The following is a 22,697-nucleotide window of genomic DNA, read 5'->3' as shown; positions in this document are numbered from 1 at the left end:
ATTTATGATTTGAAGTTCAAAATTGTATGTTTTGTTTAGTAAGTTATAAAGTGGCTTAAAATTAATCCAAACGCGCAGATTCATCTTGATAGTACATATAGCTCCTGCTAGGGATAGGCCTGGACTCAGTATAGGCAGCAAGATGAGGCAGCAGGAGCAGATATGGGAGCTGGTTTGAGTTTGACGCAGTATAGGCGTCTTGCGAGGAGGATGGATGCGATGCATGACATCCACAGTTGGTTTGCACGCGATCTCACCCAGACACTTGGGACTACATTTAGAGCTACGGGAGTTGACATCCAGTGGCCATTTTTTGGTGAGGATTCCTTGTATCCACCTCCGGACACACCTGACACTCCACCCGTTGAGGGTGATGATTCTGATTCTGAGTAGGTTTGCCTGATTCCTTATTATTACCTTCACTGAGGACAGTGAATATATTAAGTTTGGGGGTAGTAGTTGAAGGAATATGTTTGTGTGAGTCTCATATAGTTTGCATGTTCATGATAGTTTTATTTTATATAGTTGCATAAATTTTGCCATGTAGTTTTTTTTTGGTAGTTTTTATGATAATTTTTCATGTAGTCTCATGCATTTGCATTATATTATGATTCCCTTAGATAATTTTTCCGATTTATTGGTGATATTGATGCTAGTGTAGTGATGTCGTATTTAGTAATATTGACTCTTATTGGATTTATTTGCATGCTAGAGACATTTGTATTTCACTAAATCTTATAGGTTGCTAGAGTGCTAGATCATAGTCATGATTTGTTAGTTTGTCGAGGTTTAATCGCTTGTTTATATTTAAAATTTAGGGTATTCTCTTAATAATAAAAGACATGGATATTTAGAAGTTGGAGGAAATTGGATTTCCTTGCTAGTTGTGTGGCTAGGTGTCAAATGGCTCGTAGCCGGCTCATATTTTTATGGGTAGTCTAGGGTTGAATGAGATGGAGCGAAACGCACACATTCCGAAAAATTGAAAAAAAAGAGAAAAAAAAAGAAAAATAGAAAAGAGTTAGTGTTATGTATAATTGATCATGAGTGGGCTCTTTAGTACTCGAGTTATTAAGTTTTTAGGGGACTTTGTGCCTAGTGACCTAAAGCTTCTATATTCTGGGATCCGCTAACCTAACGATCGCTACATGGGTACTATTGTATAAGTCTTTTGTGGACCTCACTCATTACACGATCAAATAAGCATATGTGTTTTGTTTTGTATGAATAAAAGCATGAATCCTTGATTAGCTCCGATAAAAGAATTGAAGTGTTATAAGTTATTTTGATAAGTAGTGAGTTATGATTGTCTTGATAAGTAGTGAGTTATGATTGTCGATCTAGTTGTTATAGTATATTTGTAAGCATTTGCGCACACGCACATCTCTGGTGTGTAGATTGATTTGTGAGATTTGACGGATCTTTATGCGAATAATTGCATTTGCTGAGGTGTTTCTAGTTTATTGGTTTAGTTATTCTTTGGGGATCATTGCATTCATATTAGTTACATTCATGCATTTTTTTAATTTCTTGTTCTTTGAGTCTGTTTATGCTTGAGGACAATCATCGATTCAATTTTGGGGGTGTGTTAAGTGGCATTTATGACACTTATTTATGCTCTAATAAGCTTTGAGTTGGTGTATTTGTACTCGAGTTGTTTGTGTTTTAACGTGTTTTCAAGTGTTTTTGCATTTCAAGATTTACTTCATGAATCAGGTGAATTAGCATTGTTTTGATGCTAATATGGTGTTTAGGATGTGTTGGAATAAAAGCTTGAAAGACTGGCTCGAAGCTGCAAGGAATAAAGAAAAGAAAAAAAGAAGTTTTGGCAGAAGACAGGCGCGCCCGCGCTAGTATTGCGCGCGCCCGCGCCGGGGAAGCAGAAAGTCAGCGCGTCCGTGCTGGTGAAGCGCGTCCGCGCTGGTGAAGCGTGCGCCCGTGCTGGTGAAGCGCGCGCCCGCGCTGGGTCGGGATAAAAGAAATCCTGATTCTTGTGCAATTCGAATTCTGGACTCGTGGGATGCATGGGCTGCTATATAAACATAACTTAGGTCATTTATCAGGGATATTAAGATATACATGCAGAGATTCAGAGTTTTCAAGACATCAAGGAAGGAAAAGACGGCAAGAGACCTTTTGGCACAATTCAACAAAGGCGAAGAAGAACTAGTTTATTCTTGTGAATCTTTGTTTTGAGTTGTAATTTGGATACTTGTTTCTTCTTTTGCTGAACCTATATTCTTGTGTGTACTTGGTTTTATTTATTCGTATAAAGACTACGTTTTCTATATCATGTTTCCATTGGAACCCACATTGGCGATGAGTTCTATTATTGGCTAATCATTATCGTGGGGTTTCAGCGGATTTATTTATGGATTTCTTTAGTTAAATTGTTTGATGCCTTAGTATGTGGTGATTGTATGATATCCTTGTATTGGTTGTGCTTATTCGTCTTGTGAGCGTCGTGAACTTATAAGATAGTGTGTTAATTCTCAATGAAGTGAAAGTGAATTTAAGGATTTGAACTTGCCATGCTAGCATAGGTTCATGTATTTTTATGCATGATTGGTAGGGAATTTTAACCATCTTACTTTCCCTATATATTCATGATAGATAACTTATGCGTTAAAGCGTTATGTTGTCAAATTCTATAGACATATATGGTCTCAATATAATTGGTGCCTATTCAGCTTCTATCTCTTTTGTGGATGTCTGGTAGAATGGTATTCGTGCAATGAAAGTTGGCGCTTATCTGTTTCTTGTTGTCTGATTAGTGTCATCACCATTGCATGCTAAGGTTGAGAATAATAAGACTATTGAATGAAGTACTTAATGAAGTTAGAATCTCATGTTTGTCATATATTAACTCAATCTATTTTATTCTCTTAGTTATAATAGTTAGCGTAATTCTTAGTTATAAACATCCTCACTTTGTTATCATCTTAGCATTGAATAATAACATACAGAGTTGAAGAAGGAGAATCAGGAAGTGATGTATGAATCATGTCCACATCCAGAGAATTGGTGGGAGAGTTTTGTGTGTTTGGTGCTTCTATTTTTAAAGATTTTGGTTGTGACTCCACATTTATTGGAGCAACATCAAACTGAATTTGAGAAGGTGCAGTGACTGAGTCTTGAGCTGCAGTTTGCACTGTGTGTGATCCCTGTGCATCCCCAAGTTTTCTAGCTTTATTCTTTCTTGTATAAGTTTGGGGTGAATATGTGTCCCTAACCCTTTTGGCCTATGCTCCTGGTTCGGAGCTTGTTTTAATAGTAGCATCCTTTTGGGAGGATGAAACTAGAGATGTGCTAATTTCCTTATTAAGCACCACAGTTTATTGGGAAACTGTGGTGTGGATAGATTTGGGTACACGGACCTCACCATCCTTATTCTTAGGGTTTCTTTTATGTTCACCTTGTCCCTCACCAACCTTACCACCCTTCACACTCCCCTCTTTGGTTTTGCTAGCTTTTGAAACTGGCATCTTTTGAGAGACACCGGAGTGTGGTTTCTTTGATTTAATTTTTGAAGTTTTGGATTTTGTGGCATGGGTAGGCATCTGTTGGGTCAATGACATAGATGCCATAGCCACAGTCAATGGCAAAGAAACTTAAGAGATGGAAGGAGTAGAGACAAAAGTATTTACCTCACTTACCTGAGGGCCCTCCATGATAGGCAAATAAATAAGGGGCACTTCCTTGTGGTGATCACCCCTATTTAAATCTGCAATTACTCTTCTTTCTTAAACCCAACAATCCAGTTTGTTGGTTGGGTTCTTAATCACAAGGTTCTCACAAATATGGTTTGCAATAATCATAAAGAATCTATCATAATAAACATGCCTATACCTCTTTTTAATCTCCCCTAACTTGAATCCCAACTCAAACATGATAGCATCACTAAAATTATAGTAATTATCAGTAAGCAACATGTAGAGCATGTTAAGCATAGCAGTATTGATAGAATCAAAGTTACTTATTTTACCAGAAAACACCTTGGTAACAATATCACACAGAAAAACTCCACTCTTTTCTAAGACCTAGTCTTCTAATCTCACTTAATTAAGTGGTAGGAAGATCATATCCAATAGAATTAAGCAAGTTATCTAAATCAGCATCAGTGTGTGGTGTAGTAGTAGTGTTTTCAGGATTTGTAAAGCATGCTTGGATAGTATCACTGTTAATGCAGAATTCCTTACCTTTAATGGAGAGAGTTATTATTTTGTCAGTTGTTTGATACACATCAGTGGTCCACATCTCCTTCACAACTTCACAGTAGATTGTGGGTGATTCTAGCATGGCATAACTAAGTTTGCATCCCTTCACAAAATCCATCATTTTGTGATAATCCTCAGAGGCAGGAATTTCTTTGTTCACAAGATGTGACGCCCCCAAACCCGGGGTCTAGATTTGGGGGTCACTAGCCAATCAACCATAATAAAATAATAACAGCGAAATAATATAATAAATATGACCCCTTGCATACAACTGGATCGATCAGAGATTATAGTATGAAACAGACACTAATACAAGCCAACTGTTATTACAAATCATAGGTCTAATTAGTTTTACAGATTATTCAAATTTTATTACAACCCTCTAGATTATTCAATTGTCCCAAAACCATCTAATGGGAAAACACACCAAACTATCTACAAGAACTCGACTTCTGATTAAGCCTGGAACTCAAGCCTGCTCTGGCTTAGCTGAAAGATTAGAATAATAAACAAGTATGAGCGAAGAGATGCTCAGCAAGTGGTATGAAGTTTATAAGTGAACAATAATAATAATATCCGAATAACACCAAAAGCTGATATAACTTTGAAGTTTAAGCGACATTTTAACCAAACACAATTATGCATTATGTTATTTCTGATGATCAGTCATGAAACAGCACCGGTATCCCTCATCCATACCGTAAATATAGGTATCGACATCCCGCAGCCATATCGTACCTATTGGATATCCATAAAAGGCATATACTCGCCTAACAAGATATTACACTTTTGTATAATAGCTCACGTGGACCGGTGCCTCGGCCTCTTATGTTAACCAATAACCAATTCATAAAAGAATTTGGATTAAAGGAGTCGGATCAATGACATCCTTATCTATTCAACTCCCCATGTAACATGGTCCGGAGTTATCTCAACAACTGATGGTGAAATAACCAGAACAATTAGTCATTCGCTAATCTCAACCTAAAGTTTTATTGAATAGAGTATATCTGGATAGTATAGTTATACACTATCTATCGAATCAAAAGATTGGTTCTAGCAGAATGATTGCTATAATAAGAGAATGTCAATAAATATAGGAGTACTGATATAAGATGCGCTATCAGAGTATTTATAAACAATTCTTATATTTTGAATATGTAAAATAATTAATTATTCTGAATTTAGAATAGGGGAGAATACTTGCCTGGTATGCTCAATAACTTTTCACTAAAACCCTGGCTTATAACTGTTGGCTATCAACTCCACCTAGTACTTGACTACACTCCTTGCTACTTGATTCTATAAACAAAAGGGCTATCTTAACTGACAGAACCAAACTCAATCGATGTAACTATACGTCTTGACATCTACCCGATCGTTTATAACTAATCATGGCATTTTAAAACTGTAAACAAATAACATGCATATCAAGTAACACGTAATCATGTCATTTATATATCACGTAATCACATATTTCATGAAACACATAAGTCAGGTTGTCAAAACATAGGTTTCAGTACGTTCAGAATTAAAATCAAGTCAATAATAGTGTTTACCGATCAGATATCGACTCAAAAGGACTAACAAATCAAATGTCATTGCAATAAAAAAGAAATTAGGTCTCAAAAGTATTTTTCTTATAAGCGTAATATTTTTCTGAGTTTATACGCGTTCGTGTCGTATTAAACGGACGAACGGTTTATTTATTATGAATAAAACAAGAAATAAATGGAAATAATTCAATTAATAATAATATTAATTGACTTTTAAATACCAAAATATAATTTTTAAAACCTTAAAAATATTTTTTAGGAATTATTTTAATTAATTATAAATAATTTACATTTATTTAACCATTTATAAATAAAATTAATTGATTAAATGAATTAATCAATTTATTAAACTCATTAATAATTAACTAAAATAAATTATAAATAATTAAATCAAATTGAGTTTTTTTTTAAAATAATAAAATAAAATAATTTTAGGAATATAAAATAAATAAGAAAATAATTTTTAGTATTTAAAATAATTATTAAATGATTTTTAGAAATAAATAAAATGATTTTTGAAAATAGGAAAAAGGATTTTTGAAACATTTTTTAAAATCATAAACTGGAAAAAGAATTGGGGATTGGGGGTTAGGGTTTCAGGGATCAAACCCGGGTTGGTTTTGGATCCAACCGGGTCACCAAGAACCCAGGCGGGTTGGGGAAGAACACCGCCGGAGTTCTGGGTTTTCCAGAATCCGGCCGGTGACTCGCCAACTCCGGCCGAGTTCCGGCACCACTTCCCTGCTATGTTTCGGCTGGTTCCAGTCTAGTTTCCAAGCCGAATTAATTCCAATTCATTACTCTAGTTCATACGTAGTATCAACAACCACAAACAACATACAAAACTTCGATTCCAGCAAGAACCGAGAATCCTCCGGCGACATTATCGGAAAAATACGAACTCCAACAATCATTAACCAAACTCAATGATTCTGGTACCAAATCGAAGCTAACACCATCCCTAATCTATTTAGATCATCAACAGCCATCAAGAACATCAATTCAAACCAAAAAATCAATTTAAAAAAAATGTAAACATCAAGAACTCGGTTTCACCTTTCCAGGATTAAAACGTATCAACCAAATACATAAATCCACTCCAAAGATCATCCTAAAGCTACTGGTAACATCAAAATCAATCAAAAATCATCACAACTCAAAAACGATTTCAAGAACAAAGGCATAAAATCGAGCACCTCAGTTTGTGATTTTGGTACCAAAAGATCCGTCTCTTCGAGATGATTGTATTGATTATAAGAGCGTTAACAGAGGTTCAGTAAATCTCTCAAAATCAAGGGATTTGTGTCAAGAACGAAATCACACCCCCACTTTTATTCAAGAAATTCTGAAATTTTATAAAAAAAATGAATAAAATAAATGATTGCCTGGTATTTATATTTTTACAGAAATTATACCCCAAAAATAAATTAAGGGTGTTTTTATCCCTAAATTACAATAATTAAGCCCCAAAATAATAATTACGGGGGAATAATTTTAAAAACGATAAAATACAAAATTAATGTCAAAATTCCCCAAAAATTGCGAATAATTCAAAATACAAAGATACAAGGTATTTGAAATACGAATAATTTTATAAAAAAACACAGATTTTGTGGGGTTTGACGTCCCGGTGGGGTCCCGGTCCGTTGATTTTTGAAACCCAAAAACGATCCCTAAATTACCAGAAATTCCCGGATACACATAAAATGCATTCAAAAGAACACAAAACGAGATAAAACGAGTACCTCGATAGAGACGCAAGTAAAACACGAGTCCCAATCACAGATCAATTCATATAATTGTAGTTTAAACACCTATTAATTACTCAAAAAATTTTGTAATCCGCACAGAAACACAAATAACAGTTACATCATTTAATAACATGGCAATAATCACTTTAAACTTATTAAACACATAATATTTATTTATTTAACATATAATATTTAAATAATTTTCTCGGATATTACATCCTTCCCCCCTTAACAGGATTCTGTCCTCAGAATTAGCCTAAGAAAAAAAGTAAGGATACTTGGATCGTATTTCGCTTTCCAACTCCCAGGTCGACTCTTCAACCTTGGGATTCCTCCATAACACTCGCACTAGAGACACAGACTTATTCCTAAGCACTCTTTCTTTCTTATCTAAAATATGCATTGGTCGCTCTACAAAAGACAAATCTGGCTGAATCTCGATTGACTCGTATTCTATCACATGATTTGAGTCAGGAAAATAACGCTCTAACATTGACACGTGGAACACGTTGTGAATATGCTGCATGTGAGGTGGTAACGCCAATTCATAAGCAACCTTTCCCACACGCCTCAAAATCTCAAAAGGGCCAACATAACGCGGACTCAGCTTTCCTTTCTTCCCAAATCTGGATAAACCTTTCTAAGGTGAAACCTTCAATAGCACTGCTTCACCAACTTCAAATTCCATATCCTTTCTGGCAGGATCAGCATATTTCTGTTGACGATCTTGAGCTGCCACTAATCATTTCTGAATGAGTTCTATTTTCTCTTTCGTCTGTTGAATCAATTCTGGACCTAAAATTTTTCTCTAACCAACTTCTTCCCAACATATTGGAGATCTGTATCTTCTCCCGTACAAAGCTTCGTGAGGCGGCATTCCAATACTGGCATGATAGCTGTTGTTGTACGAGAATTCAACCAATGGCAAATGTTTGTCCCAACTTCCTTCAAAATCTAGCGCACATACCCTTAGCATATCTTCGATAGTCTGAATCGTCCTTTCACTTTGACCGTCTGTCCGCGGATGATACGCGGTACTCATATAGCTTTGTTCCGAGACAATCTTGAAAACTTCTCCAAAATCTTGAATTAAATCGAACCAATTTATCCATTGAAAACCTCTCATTGATAGGAAGAAAATGCGATGACTTTGTGAATCTGTCAATAATACCCCAAATAGCATCATGATTTGATTTGGTCCTCGGCAATCCAACTACAAAATCCATCACAATGTGCTCCAACTTCCATTCTGGAATGTCCAATGGTTGTAACAGTCCACTGGGCCTTTGATATTCCGCTTTGACTCGCTGGCAAGTGTAACACTTACTCACCCATTCTGCAATTTCCTTCTTCATGCTTGGCCACCAAAAGTTTTCTCTTAAGTCTCTGTACATCTCCGTACTCCCGGGATGAATTGAATATCTTGAGTTGTGAGCGTCTCGAAGAATTTCATCTTTTAGCTCGGCTACGTTGGGTATCCATATTCTGGAAAAAATTCTTAAGATTCCTTTATCATCCTTTTGACTCCCTATATCTTCTCATGTCAAACTGTCTCGTTCATGGCTCATAACTTCTTCCTGACATCTTTTTATTTTCTCCAATAATTCTGGTTGAATAGACATTGCACATAACACCTCTGTAGACATACTTGGGGTACTGACCTCTATTTCAAGCTTTTCAAATTCCTTGATCAATTCCTCAGATGAAGTGATCATGTTTAACCTTTCTTTCCTGCTCAGCGCGTTGGCACCACCTTTGCTTTACCTGGATGATAGTTGATGGTACAGTCGTAGTCCTTGATCAGTTCTAGCCATCTTCTCTGTCTCATGTTCAATTCCTTCTGGGTAAAGATATATTTCAAACTCTTGTGGTCCGTGTAGATCTCGCACTTTTCTCCGTAAAGGTAGTGCCTCCATATCTTCAATGCAAATACTATAGCTGCCAATTCCATATCTTGCGTTGGATACTTCTCTTCATGTGGTTTTAGTTGTCTTGAAGCGTAAGCTATCACCTTGTCGTGCTGCATCAGAACACATCCCAATCCTTTGTACGATGCGTCACTGTAGATCACAAAGTTTCCTTGATCATCTTGTAAGACTAGCACTGGTGAAGATACTAATCTATTCTTTAATTCTTGGAAACTCTCCTCACACTTCTTGTTCCATTCAAACTTCTGGTTCTTTCTAATGAGCTTTATCAATGGCGTAGCTATCTTTGCAAAATCTTGCACGAATCTTCTGTAGTAACCTACCAATCCCGTGAAACTTCGTACTTCTGTTGGTGTCTTTGGCCTCTCCCAGTTGACTATAGCTTCAATCTTTGATGGATCCACTTCCACGCCTTTATTTCTAATCATGTGCCCAAGAAATCGTACTTCTTTTAACCAAAATTCACACTTGGAAAATTTTGCGTACACTTTCTCATGTCGCAGTGTTTCCAGAACTATCCTCAAATGCGCTGCATGCTCTTCTTCGATCTTGGAATAGATCAGAATGTCATCTATGAACACAATCACGAATTTATCCAAGTACTTCTTGAATACTCGATTTATCAGATCCACGAAAGCTGTTGGTGCATTGGTTAATCCAAATGCCATTACTAGAAACTCATAATGCCCATATCTGGTTCTGAATGCGGTCTTCAAAATGTCTTCTGGCTTGATCTTTAATTGATGATATCCGGATCTTAAATCAATCTTAGAAAACCATACAGCGCCTCTCAGTTGATCAAATAAATCATCAATCCTTGGTAACGGGTACTTGTTCTTAATGGTCAACTTATTCAGTTCCCGATAGTCGATACACAGTCGCATACTCCTATCTTTCTTCTTGACAAACAGTATTGGTGTGCCCCACAGGGATATAATGGGTCTTATAACCCCTTTCTCCAAAAGATCTTACAGCTGAGTTGCTAACTCTTTCATCTCCACTGGTGCAATCCGGTACGGAGATTTGGAAACTGGTTTTGTTCCGGGTGCTAAGTCAATTGCAAATTCAATTTCTCTGTCGTGAGGTAATCCTGGAAGATTGTCTGGAAAAACATCTGGAAATTCGTTGAAAACTGGAATCACTTCTAGTGCTGTAACTTCCTTGCTGGTGTCTACCATATGGGCCAAATACGCCTCGCAATTCTGATGCAATAATTTTTTCGCTTGAGCTATCGTTAAGAACTTCTTCTCCTGCTTATTCTCTCAAAATATTACCCTCTTACTATCCAAGGTCTGAAGTCTTACTTTCCTATTCTTACAATCAATCTGAGCGTTATTCTCTGACAACCAATCCATTCCTAAGATAACATTAAATTCTCCCAACTTATAAGGTATTAAGTTGGCATATAAATGATGTCCTCCTATCTCAATGTCACACCTCGGGCACACTCGGTCGATGAAAACTTGATTCTTATTAGCTAACTCTATCATTAATGCTTGTTCTAACAACTTAACTTCGCAATGCAGTTTATCGACAAAGCTTTGAGAAATAAATGACCTTGTAGCTCCAGAATCAAATAAAACTTTAGCAACTACGGAGTTGACTGGAAGCGTACCTGCAACCACGTCAGAACTCTGAACAGCATCCTGCATAGTCATATTGAATGTTCTGGCTTTTAGCTGGTTCTTTGCTGGTGCCCCTCAATCATTGGCACACCCTGAGAGGATGGTCATGTGATATGTGGTACATTTCCACCTTGAGCTTGCTCTTTACAGTTGTTGGCATAATGTCATGTCTTCCCGCATCGGAAACATGTAACTTCTGGCATCTGATTGTGGTACTCTTATGCATGATGTCCTTTCATATTACACTTGTAGCACACAGAATTAGCTTTGCAAACCCCAAAGTGTTTTCTGCCATAAAACTTACAATCTGGGATTGGTGGACGATTGGGCCTCTGCTGATTTGAATTCTGAAAATTGTTGCCTTGTCCTCCATTTCCTAGTTGTGGTCTTCTGAATCACACCTTCTTATTACCCTGAAACTCTGGCCTTTTGTTGAAACGGTCCTGAAAATTACCTTGCTGCTGACCTCCTTCTGAGGTTTCTATTTTCCTTTTCTTCTCATCCTTTCCTTTCTGAGATATGTCACTCCTACTTTCAATCACCATTGCTTTCTGAACCACTGCCACATATGAAGTCAACTCAAATATGGCCACCCTATTCTGAATCCAAAATTTCAATCATTGTTCAAATCTTCTGGATTTCTTTTCATTGGTGTCAACCTGATCCGGCACAAACCTCGCTAACTCAGTAAACTTAGATTCATACTCAACGACAGTAAGGTCTCCATGGTTCAGGTTCAAGAACTTAATCTCCATTTGGTTCTTCATATACCTCGGGAAATACTTCTCCAGGAACAGCTCTGTAAACCTTTCCCAAGTTATAAACTCACCTACTTCCAATGCTCGCATGGATTCCCACCAATAGTTCACCTCGCCCTTCAGAAAGTAGCTTGCAAACTTGGTCTTCTGTTCAGTTCCTGTTTCGACTAATTCAAAAGCCTTTTCCATCTCCTTGAGCCATGCATTGGCTTCCACGGAATCAGCACTTCCCTTGAACTCAGGTGGCTTCACAGCTTGAAACTGCTTAAAAGTCACTGCAGGTAGTGCTGATGTTTGTTGTTACTGTTGTTGCTGCTGCATAAGATGCAATACCTGTTGCTGCATCAGTCCTAACATCTGGACAATCGCTGGATCTGTACGACCCTAGGTACGATCCTCTCCTGAATTATTCCTCCTCTTTGGTGCCATTATTCTGATAAGAAACAAGGAAAATATATAATAATATGTCAAGTATTGTGTCAAATATGTAGCAATTCTTTAGCATACCAAAATTCTCAAACATTATCTCTTCTCAAAATATCATAAACTTGCTACCATATTAACACAAGCGACGTGATTATGACATAATCCTGCTTATTATCTTGAGAATAATAACACAAAGAAAATTAACGAAGAATATTTCAAACCTCTTAAACCCTTGCTCAAAATCTAAAATAACCCAACAAACAGTGGATAGGGTTGCAACACAACCTTCCAACCTCTTTCATCACTTCTTACCATCCTTAAAACCAACAAAATAGCAAAGCAATGACACAAAGGCCAAAGGCTAAACGCAAAATAAGGAACCTAAACAACTTAACTATAACCCAGCCTAATAACCTAAATTTAACCCTATAAGAGCTAAACTACATGCACCTATCTTATGTGATCTTCCTATGTCTCACTTATGACACTCCTAAGCCTGTTTCAGTGACCATAACCTGTAGATCTGATACTAACTTATGACGCCCTCCAAACCCGGGGTATAGATTTGGGGGTCACTAGCCAATTAACCATAATAAAATAATCACAGCGAAATAATATAATAAATATGACCCCTTGCATGCAACTGGATCGATCACAGGTTATAGTATAAAATAGACACTAATACAAACCAATTGTTATTAAAAATCATAGGTCTAATTAGTTTTACAGATTATTCAAATTTTATTACAACCCTCTAGATTATTCAAGTATCCCAAAACCGTCTAACTGGAAAACTCACCAAACTATCTACAAGAACTCGACTTCTGATTAAGCCTGGAACTCAAGCCTGCTCTGGCTTAGCTGAAAGATTAGAATAATAAATAAGTATAGCGAAGAGATGCTCAGCAAGTGGTATGAAGTTTATAAGTGAACAATAATAACAATATCCGAGTAAAACCAAAAGCTGATATAACTTTAAAGTTTAAGCGATATTTTAACCAAACACAATTATGCACTATGTTGTTTCTGATGATCAGTCATGAAACAGCACCGGTATCTTGCAGCCATACCGTAAATATAGGTATCGACATCCCGCAGCCATATCATACCTATTGGATATCCATAAAAAGGCATATACTCGCCTAGCAAGATATTACACTTTTGTATAATAGCTCACGGGGACCGGTATCTCGACCTCTTTTGCTAACCAATAACCAATTCACAAAACAATTTTGATTAAAGGATTCGGATCAATGACATCCTTATCTATTCAACTCCCCATGTCACATGGTCCGGAGTTATCTCAACAACTGATGGCGAAATAACCAGAACAATTAGTCATTCGCTAATCTCAACTCAAAGTTTTATTGTATAGAGTATATCTGGATAGTATAGTTATTCACTATCTATCGAATCAAAAGATTGGTTCTAGCAGAATGATTGCTAGAATAAGAGAATGTCAATAAATATAGGAGTACTGATATTCGATGCGCTATCAGAGTATTTATAAATAGTTCTTATATTTTGAATATGTAAAACAATAAGTTATTCTGAATTTAGAATAGGGGAGAATACTTGCCTGGTATGCTCAATAACTTTTCACTAAAACCCTGGCTTGTAACTGTTGGCTATCAACTCCGCCTAGTACTTGACTGCACTCCTTGCTACTTGATTTTATAAACAAAAGGGTTATCTTAACTAACAGCTTCAAACTCAATCGATGTAACTATACATCTTGACATCTACCCGATCGTTTATAACTAATCATGACATTATAAAACTGTAAACAGATAGCATGCATATCACGTAACATTTAATCATGTCATTTATATATCACGTAATCACATATTTCATGAAACACATAAGTCAGGTTGTCAAAATATAGGTTTCAGTACGTTCAGAATTAAAATCAAGTCAATAATTGGGTTTACCGATCAGATATCGACTGAAAAGGACTAACAAATCAAACTTCATTGCAATATAAAAGAAATTAGGTCTTAAAAGTATTTTTATTAAAAGCGTAATGTTTTTCTAGGTCTATACGCGTTCGTTTCGTATTAAACGGACGAACGGTTTATTTATTATGAATAAAATAAGAAATAAATGGAAATAAATCAATTAATAATAATATTAATTGACTTTTAAATACCAAAATATAATTTTTAAAAGATTAAAAATAATTTTAGGAATTATTTGAATTAATTATAAATAATTTATATTTATTAAACCATTTTTAAATAAAATTAATTGATTAAATGAATTAATCAATTAAATAAACTCATAAATAATTAACTAAAATAAATTATAAATAATTAAATCAAATTGAGTTTTTTTTGAAAATAATAAAATAAAATAATTTTGAGAATTCAAATAATTAAGAAAATAATTTTTAGTATTTAAAATAATTATTAAATGATTTTTAGAAATAAATAAAATAATTTTTGAAAATAGAAAAAAGGATTTTTGAAATATTTTTTAAAATCATAAACTGGAAACAGAATTGGGGATTGGGGCTTAGGGTTTCAGGGATCAAACCCGGGTTGGTTTTGGATCCAACCGGGTCACCAAGAACCCAGGCGGGTTGAGGAAGAACACCGCCGGAAATCTGGGTTTTCCAGAATCCGGCCGGTGACTCGCCAACTCCGGCCGAGTTCCAGCACCCCTTCCCTGCTCTGTTTCGCCTGGTTTCAGTCTAGTTTCCAAGCCGAATCAATTCCAATTCATTACTCTAGTTCATACGTAGTATCAAACAACCTACAAAACTTCGATTCCGGCAAGAATCGAGAATCCTCCGGCGACATCATCGGAAAAATACGAACTCCAACAATCATTAACCAAACTCAATGATTCTGGTACCAAATCGAAGCTAACATCATCCCTAATCTATTTAGATCATTAACAACCATCAAGAACATCAATTCAAACCGAAAAATCAATTTAAAAAAACGTAAACATCAAGAACTCGGTTTCACCTTTCCAGGACTAAAACGTATCAACCAAATACATAAATCGACTCCAAAGATCATCCTAAAGCTACTGGTAACATCAAAATCAATCAAAAATCATCACAACTCAAAAATGATTTCAAGAACAAAAGCATAAAAATCGAGTTTAATCATCAGCTCACCTCAGTTTGTGATTTTGGTACCAAAAGATCCGTCTCTTCGAGAGGATTGTATTGATTACAAGAGCGTTAACAGAGGTTCAATAAATATCTCAAAATCAAGGGATTTGTGTCAAGAATGAAATCACACCCCCACTTTTATTCAAAAATTTCTGAAATTTTATAAAAAAAATGAATAAAATAAATGATTGGCTGGTATTTATATTTTTATAAAAATTATACCCCAAAAATAAATTAAGGGTGTTTTTATCCCTAAATTACAATAATTAAGCCCCAAATTAATAATTACGGGGGAATAATTTTAAAAACGATAAAATGCAAAATTAATGTCAAAATTCCCCAAAAATTGTGAATAATTCAAAAATACAAAGATACAAGGTATTTGAAATACGAATAATTTTATAAAAATAAAACACAGATTTTGTGGGGTTTGACATCCCGGTGGGGTCCCGATCCGTTGATTTTTGAAATACAAGAATGATCCCTAAATTACCAGAAAATCCCGGATACACATAAAATGCATTCAAACGCACACAAAACAAGATAAAACGAGTACCTCGATAAAGACGCAAGTAAAATACAAGTCCCCATTATAGAGCAATTTATATAATTACAGTTTAAACACCTATTAATTACTCGAAAAATTTTTGGTCCGCACAGAAACACAAATAACAGTTACATCATTTAATAACATGGCAATAATCACTTTAAACTTATTAAACACATAATATTTATTTATTTAACATATAATATTCAAATAATTTTCCCGGATATTACACAAGAGCTACGAAATTGTTCTTCTCATAAATGAATCATGACTGAGACATGATCTTGACTACTGGTGTCATTGTTAAAGCAAGGAAATTTTCAGAGAGAAAGAGAATTTTGCTTTGAGGAAGAAGAGAGCAGTTAATTGCAATAGAGAAAGATAAAAGCTAAAATAAACATGAAGTAAGGCTTTTATGTTTTCTCAGATAAAATGGGATAAAAATTAAAGGTAAACATTAAAGACCCAATGAGTATTTCTCAAAATAGCCGTTTAAAAATAAAATAAATTGTCAAAGTTCTGTCAATTATCCGTCGTAATATACTTACAGACTGTAAGTATATCCGATGGATAATGTTCAGAACTTTAACGAGTAAGATGTAGACAATTCGACGGATGCGAATAAAGCAATTATCCGTCGGGTTTAAAATAATCCAGAAAAATAATTGATTTTTACCAAGCTATTTTATTTCAACGGATGATCAAATTCGATGGATAAGGAACATCCGTCGAGATGTAAAATTTGACTTAGCCAAATTTTCATCCAAAACAGAAAAATCAATCAAATTTCTGGCTGCATTTCAACTTGCAAAATTATCATAAATAATTTAAGAATAATTAGGCATACCTAACTCACTTACCAACCTAATGAAGGTGGATTCATCAAGTGGCTTGGTAAAGATATCTGCAAGTTGCTTCTCACTTGGAACAAAATGAAGTACCACAGTACCACTCATCACATGTTCCCTAATGAAGTGATACTTGATGTCTATATGCTTTGTTCTTGAATGTTGTACTGGATTTTCAGTAATGGCAATTGCACTTGTGTCATCATAGAAAATAGGAATTTTGTCCACTTGCAGACCATTGTCCAATAATTGGTTTTACATCCATGTAATTTGTGCACAGCAACTACTAGCAGCAATATATTCAGCCTCAGCTGTAGAAGTAGAGACTGAATTTTTCTTTTTACTGAACCAGGATACTAGCTTGTTTCCTAGAAATTGACAGGTTCCTATAGTACTTTTTCTATCAATCTTGCACCATGCATAGTCTGCTTCTGAATAACCAGTTAGATCAAAACCCGAATCTCTAGGGTGCCAAATGCCAAGTTTTGGTGTTCCCTTGAGATATCTGAAAATTCTCTTTATAACTATTAAATGAGATTCTCTAGGATCAACCTGAAATCTATCACAAAGACAAGTAGCAAACATTATATCAGGCCTACTAGCTGTTTAAGTACAAAAGTGGGACAACCATGCCTCTATAGCTTGAAATATCCATAGACTTTTCAACAGTGTTTAATTCAAGTTTAGTTGCAGTGGCCATGGGAGTTTTTGCAGATGTGCAATCCATTAGATCAAACTTCTTTAAAAGATCATAAATATATTTGGTTTGACTAATGAATATTCCATCACTAACTTGCTTAACTTGTAAACCAAGAAAGTAAGTTAGTTCTCCCATCGTACTCATTTTATACTTACTTTGCATCAATTTGGAAAACTTTTTACAAAGTTTTTCATCTGTAGATCCAAATATAATATCATCTACATAAGTTTGAACATGTATACTAGAGCCATTAACATTTCTAAAGAATAAATTTTTGTCAATAGTACCTCTTGTGAAGTGGTTTTATAAGAGAAACTTTGACAAAGTATCATACAAGGCTCTAGGTGCTTGCTTTAATCCATAAAGTGCTTTCAAAAGATAGTAGACATATTCTAGAAAATTTGGATCTTCAAAACCAGGAGGTTGACTGACATATACTTCCTCCTCCAAATCTCCATTCAGAAAGGCACTTTTGACATCCATTTGATAGACTTTGAAATTGGCATGGGCTGCATAGGCTAAGAAAATTATGATGTCTTCAAGTCTTACAACAGGAGCCAAAGTTTCATCAAAATCTACTCCTTCTTGTTGATAATAGCCCTTAGCAACCAATCTAGCTTTGTTCCTGACAGTTATACCATTTTCATCCATCTTGTTTCTGAATACCCACTTGGTGTCAATTGAATTCTTTCCTTTAGGCTTGGGTACCAGCTTTCATACCTTGTTCCTTTCAAATTGGTTTAGCGCCTCCTGCATAGCTAGAACCCAATCAGGATCCAACAGAGCTCCTTCTACCTTCTTTGGTTCTTCCTTTGAGAGAAAGTTGCTATATAGACATTCCTCTTGAGTTGCTTTCCTTGTTTGAACTCTGGAAGATGCATCACCAATAATGAGCTCAAAAGGGTGATCTTTAGTCCATTTTCTCTGTTATGGTAGATAAGCTCTAGATGAAGAGGCCTCATATTATCTTGATGATTAACAGAGTTTTGATGTTCAGAAACTCCCCCTGAGTTTATTGATCTTTGACTTGAAGATGGGGTTCTTTCTGACTGTGATCTTACTTGACTATCAACTCCTATTAAGGGATACACTTGGTCTTTCGACGGATGCTGAATTATGTGCTTCATTAGTTGTAGACTTTTCTGCATTGTCCTTGGATATTGGTTCAAGATCACTATCATCATCACTATCTTCATAAATCATCTCCACATTGTCAAACTTGAGGCTCTCATGGAAATCTCCATCTTGCAGTCTTTTAATCTTTTAATCATCAAACACAACATGTATAGATTCCATAACAATCTTGGTTCTTAGATTGTAGACTCTATATGATTTTCCAACAGCATATCCAACAAAGATTCCTTCATCTACTTTGGCATCAAACTTTCCATGTTGATCAGTTTGATTTCTTAAGATATAGCAGTTACATCCAAAGACATGTAGAAAATCTAATTTTGGTTTCCTATTCTTCAATTCTGATATGGAATCATTCCTTTTTCTAGATTGATCAAGGAGATATTCTGAGTATAACATGTTGTATTCACAGCTTCTGCCCAAAAGTAAGTTGGCAGCCTTGATTCTTCAAGCATAGTTCTTGCAGCTTCAATGAGTGATCTATTCTTCCTTTCCACTACACCATTTTTTTTGTGGAGTTCTTGCTGCAGAAAACTCATGCATGATTTCATACTCTTCACAAAATACTCTAATCACAGAATTCTTGAACTCAGTTCCATTGTCACTTCTGATTCTTCTAACCTTGAAGTCAGGATGATTGTTAACTTGCCTTATGTGATTGGTGATGATTTCACTAGCCTCATCTTTGGACTTTAGAAAATATGTCCAAGAGAACTATGAAAAATCATCCACAATTACTAGGCAATATCTCTCCTTTGAGATAGACAACACATTTACTGGTCCAAACCAGTCCATGTGAAGTAACTGTAAAGGTTCTTCAATAGATGATTCAAGCTTCTTTTTGAATGATGCTTTAATCTGCTTTCCTTTCTTGCAGGCATCACAAAATCCATCCTTTGAAAACTCCACTTGAGGAATACCTCTAACTGATTCTTTCTTTACTAGCTCATTCATGGTCTTGAAGTTTAGATGGGACAGCTTCTTGTGCTATATCCAACTTTCATCTTGACTTGCTTTACTGAGAAGACAAGTTAAAAATTATACATTTATTGATTTGAAGTTAGATAGATACACATTGCATTTTCTCACTCCAGTGAGAACCACTTTGTTTTTCTTCTTGTTAGTCACAACACAGGCTTCTGAATTCAAAGTGACTGAGTTGCCCTTATCACAAAGTTGGCTGATACTCAACAGATTATGCTTGAGTCCATCCACTAGGGCAACCTCTTCAATGATGACATTATCCTTTGAAATAAAGCCATATCCCACATTATAAACCTTGTTGTCATCTCCAAAAGTGATACTTGGGCCAGCTCTTTCCTTGAGCTCAGTGAACAAGGTAGAATCTCTAGTCATGTGCATTGAGCAACCACTATCCAGATACCAAAGATTCTTTCTGTTTCCATGCACACGTCAAAATCAAATCAAGTTGATTTTGGTACCCAAGTTTCTTTGGATCCTGCCTTGTTAGCCTTTTTCTTAGGTTTCTTAGATTTGACCTCATTTGACTTGGGTATTTCAGATTCATCCTTAGTCATTTGAGTTGGACCTTTGAAACCATTCACTGAAATAGAATTGTCATGCACATTTTGATTAACAGGAAAGGGTATGCAATGTGCAAACATGTTATTCCAGTAAGGCATGCTAAATGGCATTTGAGGCATACTAAATGCAGCATAATAAGGATTAGGTGCAAATGGCATATTAGCAAATTGTGCATTCATATTTTGTGCAGGCAAAACATTCATAGGCATTGCAGGCATGTCAGTCATGTTGGGAAAAGAGGAAGGTGCAGACATGGGAGCAGGCTTAGTAAGTTTGCAATTAACAGACAGATGATTAAAACTACCACACTTAACACAAATTTTTCTAGGAACATATTTATCAGGTGTGTAGTTGTTATGTTTGTTAATTCCTACCTTCCCATTTGTATTATTTTTCTTTTTTGACTCTATTTTAACCTCAATCTTTTCTAATCTCTCATTCAATTGCTTGATAGAAAGATGACCAACATTGACTCTCTTTTCTTTTCTCACTTGACTTGATTCTCCTGGAACAAAGTTTTTAGAAACTGATCCATATTTATCATTCAACTTAGCTAGCTTAGCTTTGCTAACTGGCTTACTTACATTCAACGGATGTGGCTCAATGTCTTTCGACGAATAATCCTTTTAATTATTCGATGGATAATTTTCATCATCCGTCGAATCCACATCCGTTGAAAGTCCTTCAACCAGATTGGAATCAAGCCTCTCCTTGTTCTTTTTCCAGGATGCATCACAAAAAGATTCTATACCTTGAACTTTAGTGATTTGAGAATGGACATCTCTAGATGATTTCCATGCCTTAATCACTTCTTTTTCTCGTTCAAGTTACTTTCTTAAAATCTCTTCTTTCTTTAAAGATTCAGTTAATTCATCTTTGGCAGTTTTACATTCAATTCTCAATTTTGAAAACTCAATGAATTGAACTCTAGCACATTATTCCTCTCACTTGAAAACAAATTATTTTCTTTAATTTTAGCATTTTCCTTAGTGAGAGACTTAAGAGTTACAAGCAAATGATACAGCTTAGTAGGCATGTCTTTGATGGCATCATTGCACTCAAACTTAGTTAAATGTGCTAAGTTAGTGGTGATTACCTTATTACTAGATGAACTAACTTCTGTTTCATCTGATTTGGCCATTAGGGCTAGGTTGACATAGTTTATTTCTTCATCTTCATCCAATCCATCTACATCCTAGTCATTTTCTTGTATAATGAAAGCTCTTTCCTTTTGCTTGAGCAACTCAAAGTATTTCTGCTTATAATCAACAGGCTCAAACTTCTTTTTACCAGAGTTAGGCTTTCTGCACTCATTAGCAAAATGACCTGCCAAGCCACACTTGAAACACTTGAATTTAGACTTATCAACCATGTTTCTGTTTGACTTAGTTGTTCCAAAATTCTTCTTGAATTTGAGCTTGGAAAATCTCCTGGATAGAAAACCAAGATGCTCATCTATGTCATCCATGTCATCTTGGCTCAACTGTTCTTCATTTTTAGCTACCAGCCCTTTAACCTTGCTTTTACAAACCCTTGAGTTTGATACAGATTATACGGCTTCAACCTTCATCTATTTTTCCTTTTCTTGCTCAGCAACTAGTGCAATGGATCCTCCTTTCTTCCTTCCTTTCTCCATCTTTTTATCTTGCTCTGTTTCAAACTCATAGGTCTTTAGAATTCCACACAGTCTTTCCAAGGTGAATTCCTTGTAATCTTGAGAGTTTATTAAAGAGATTGTCATGGGTTTCCATTTCTTTGGTAGAGATCTAAAGAATTTAAGGTTTGAATCTTTTGTTTGATAGACCCTTCCATGCAACTTGAGAGCATTCAGTAGATTTTGAAATCTACTAAATATATCAATGAGTGACTCACTTTCTTCACAGTGAAAATGCTCATATTGCTGAATGAAGAGCTACATTTTCTTCTCTCTTACTTGCTCAGTTCCATCACAAATAATTTGAATCGTGTCCCAAACCTCTTTTGCTAGTTTATTATGTTGTCAAACATATCACCATCAACACCATTAAATAATATGTTCATGGCCTTTTTATCTTTCCTGACTTGTTTAATGTCTGGATCAGACCATTCATGTCTGGGCTTTGGAACCGATGGCTCATTTCCTGTAGCAGCTCTCATAGGAACATGAGGACCTCTCTCAATGCAGTCCACATAAGCTTCATCTTGAGAAAGAAGATGTAGGTGCATCTTCACCTTCCAGTGGTGATAGTTGTCTTTGTCCAAAAATGGAATTTTCACTCCAACATCCTTTCTGATCATCTTGATGACTGTGGTGATCTTTACACTCTTTGTACTTCAAGAGCTTGCTCTAATACCAATTGTTATTCCCAAACAATGCAACAAAAATTACAGAAGGGGGTTGAATATAATTCTGACTTCTTTTTCTGATTTTAAGAATGTTCTTACTTAATATATAACTGTGTTTGATTTTGCAAGAAGTGCGGAATGAAAGTAAAACAGAAATTAAAACACAAAGCAATAAAACACAAGGCTTTAAAACTTTCTGGTGGATTTGAAATT

The 22,697-nt window shown here is 35.5% G+C and overlaps 1 protein-coding gene across 3 annotated transcripts in view; it reads right to left on the bottom strand.

Annotated features, from left to right (window-relative positions):
• Positions 1 to 4,575: 4,575 nt before the first annotated feature.
• Positions 4,576 to 22,697, bottom strand: part of LOC141707987 (uncharacterized) — an 83,414-nt gene continuing 65,292 nt past the window's right edge. For 2 of the 3 annotated variants that reach the window (XR_012569255.1, XR_012569261.1), the window contains exon 4: positions 13,009 to 13,122. The gene's annotated coding sequence lies outside the window, so the exon portion shown is untranslated. Of the gene's footprint in view, positions 4,707 to 13,008; positions 13,123 to 22,697 lie in introns of those variants that run through there. The other variant, XR_012569259.1, reaches the window with a different exon arrangement.

This window comes from Apium graveolens, chromosome 2, assembly GCF_009905375.1.
Source record: "Apium graveolens cultivar Ventura chromosome 2, ASM990537v1, whole genome shotgun sequence".
NCBI classification, from domain to species: Eukaryota; Viridiplantae; Streptophyta; class Magnoliopsida; order Apiales; family Apiaceae; genus Apium; species Apium graveolens.
The sequence above is the reverse complement of the archived record's forward strand: the minus strand, read 5'-3'. Positions and strand labels throughout refer to the sequence as shown.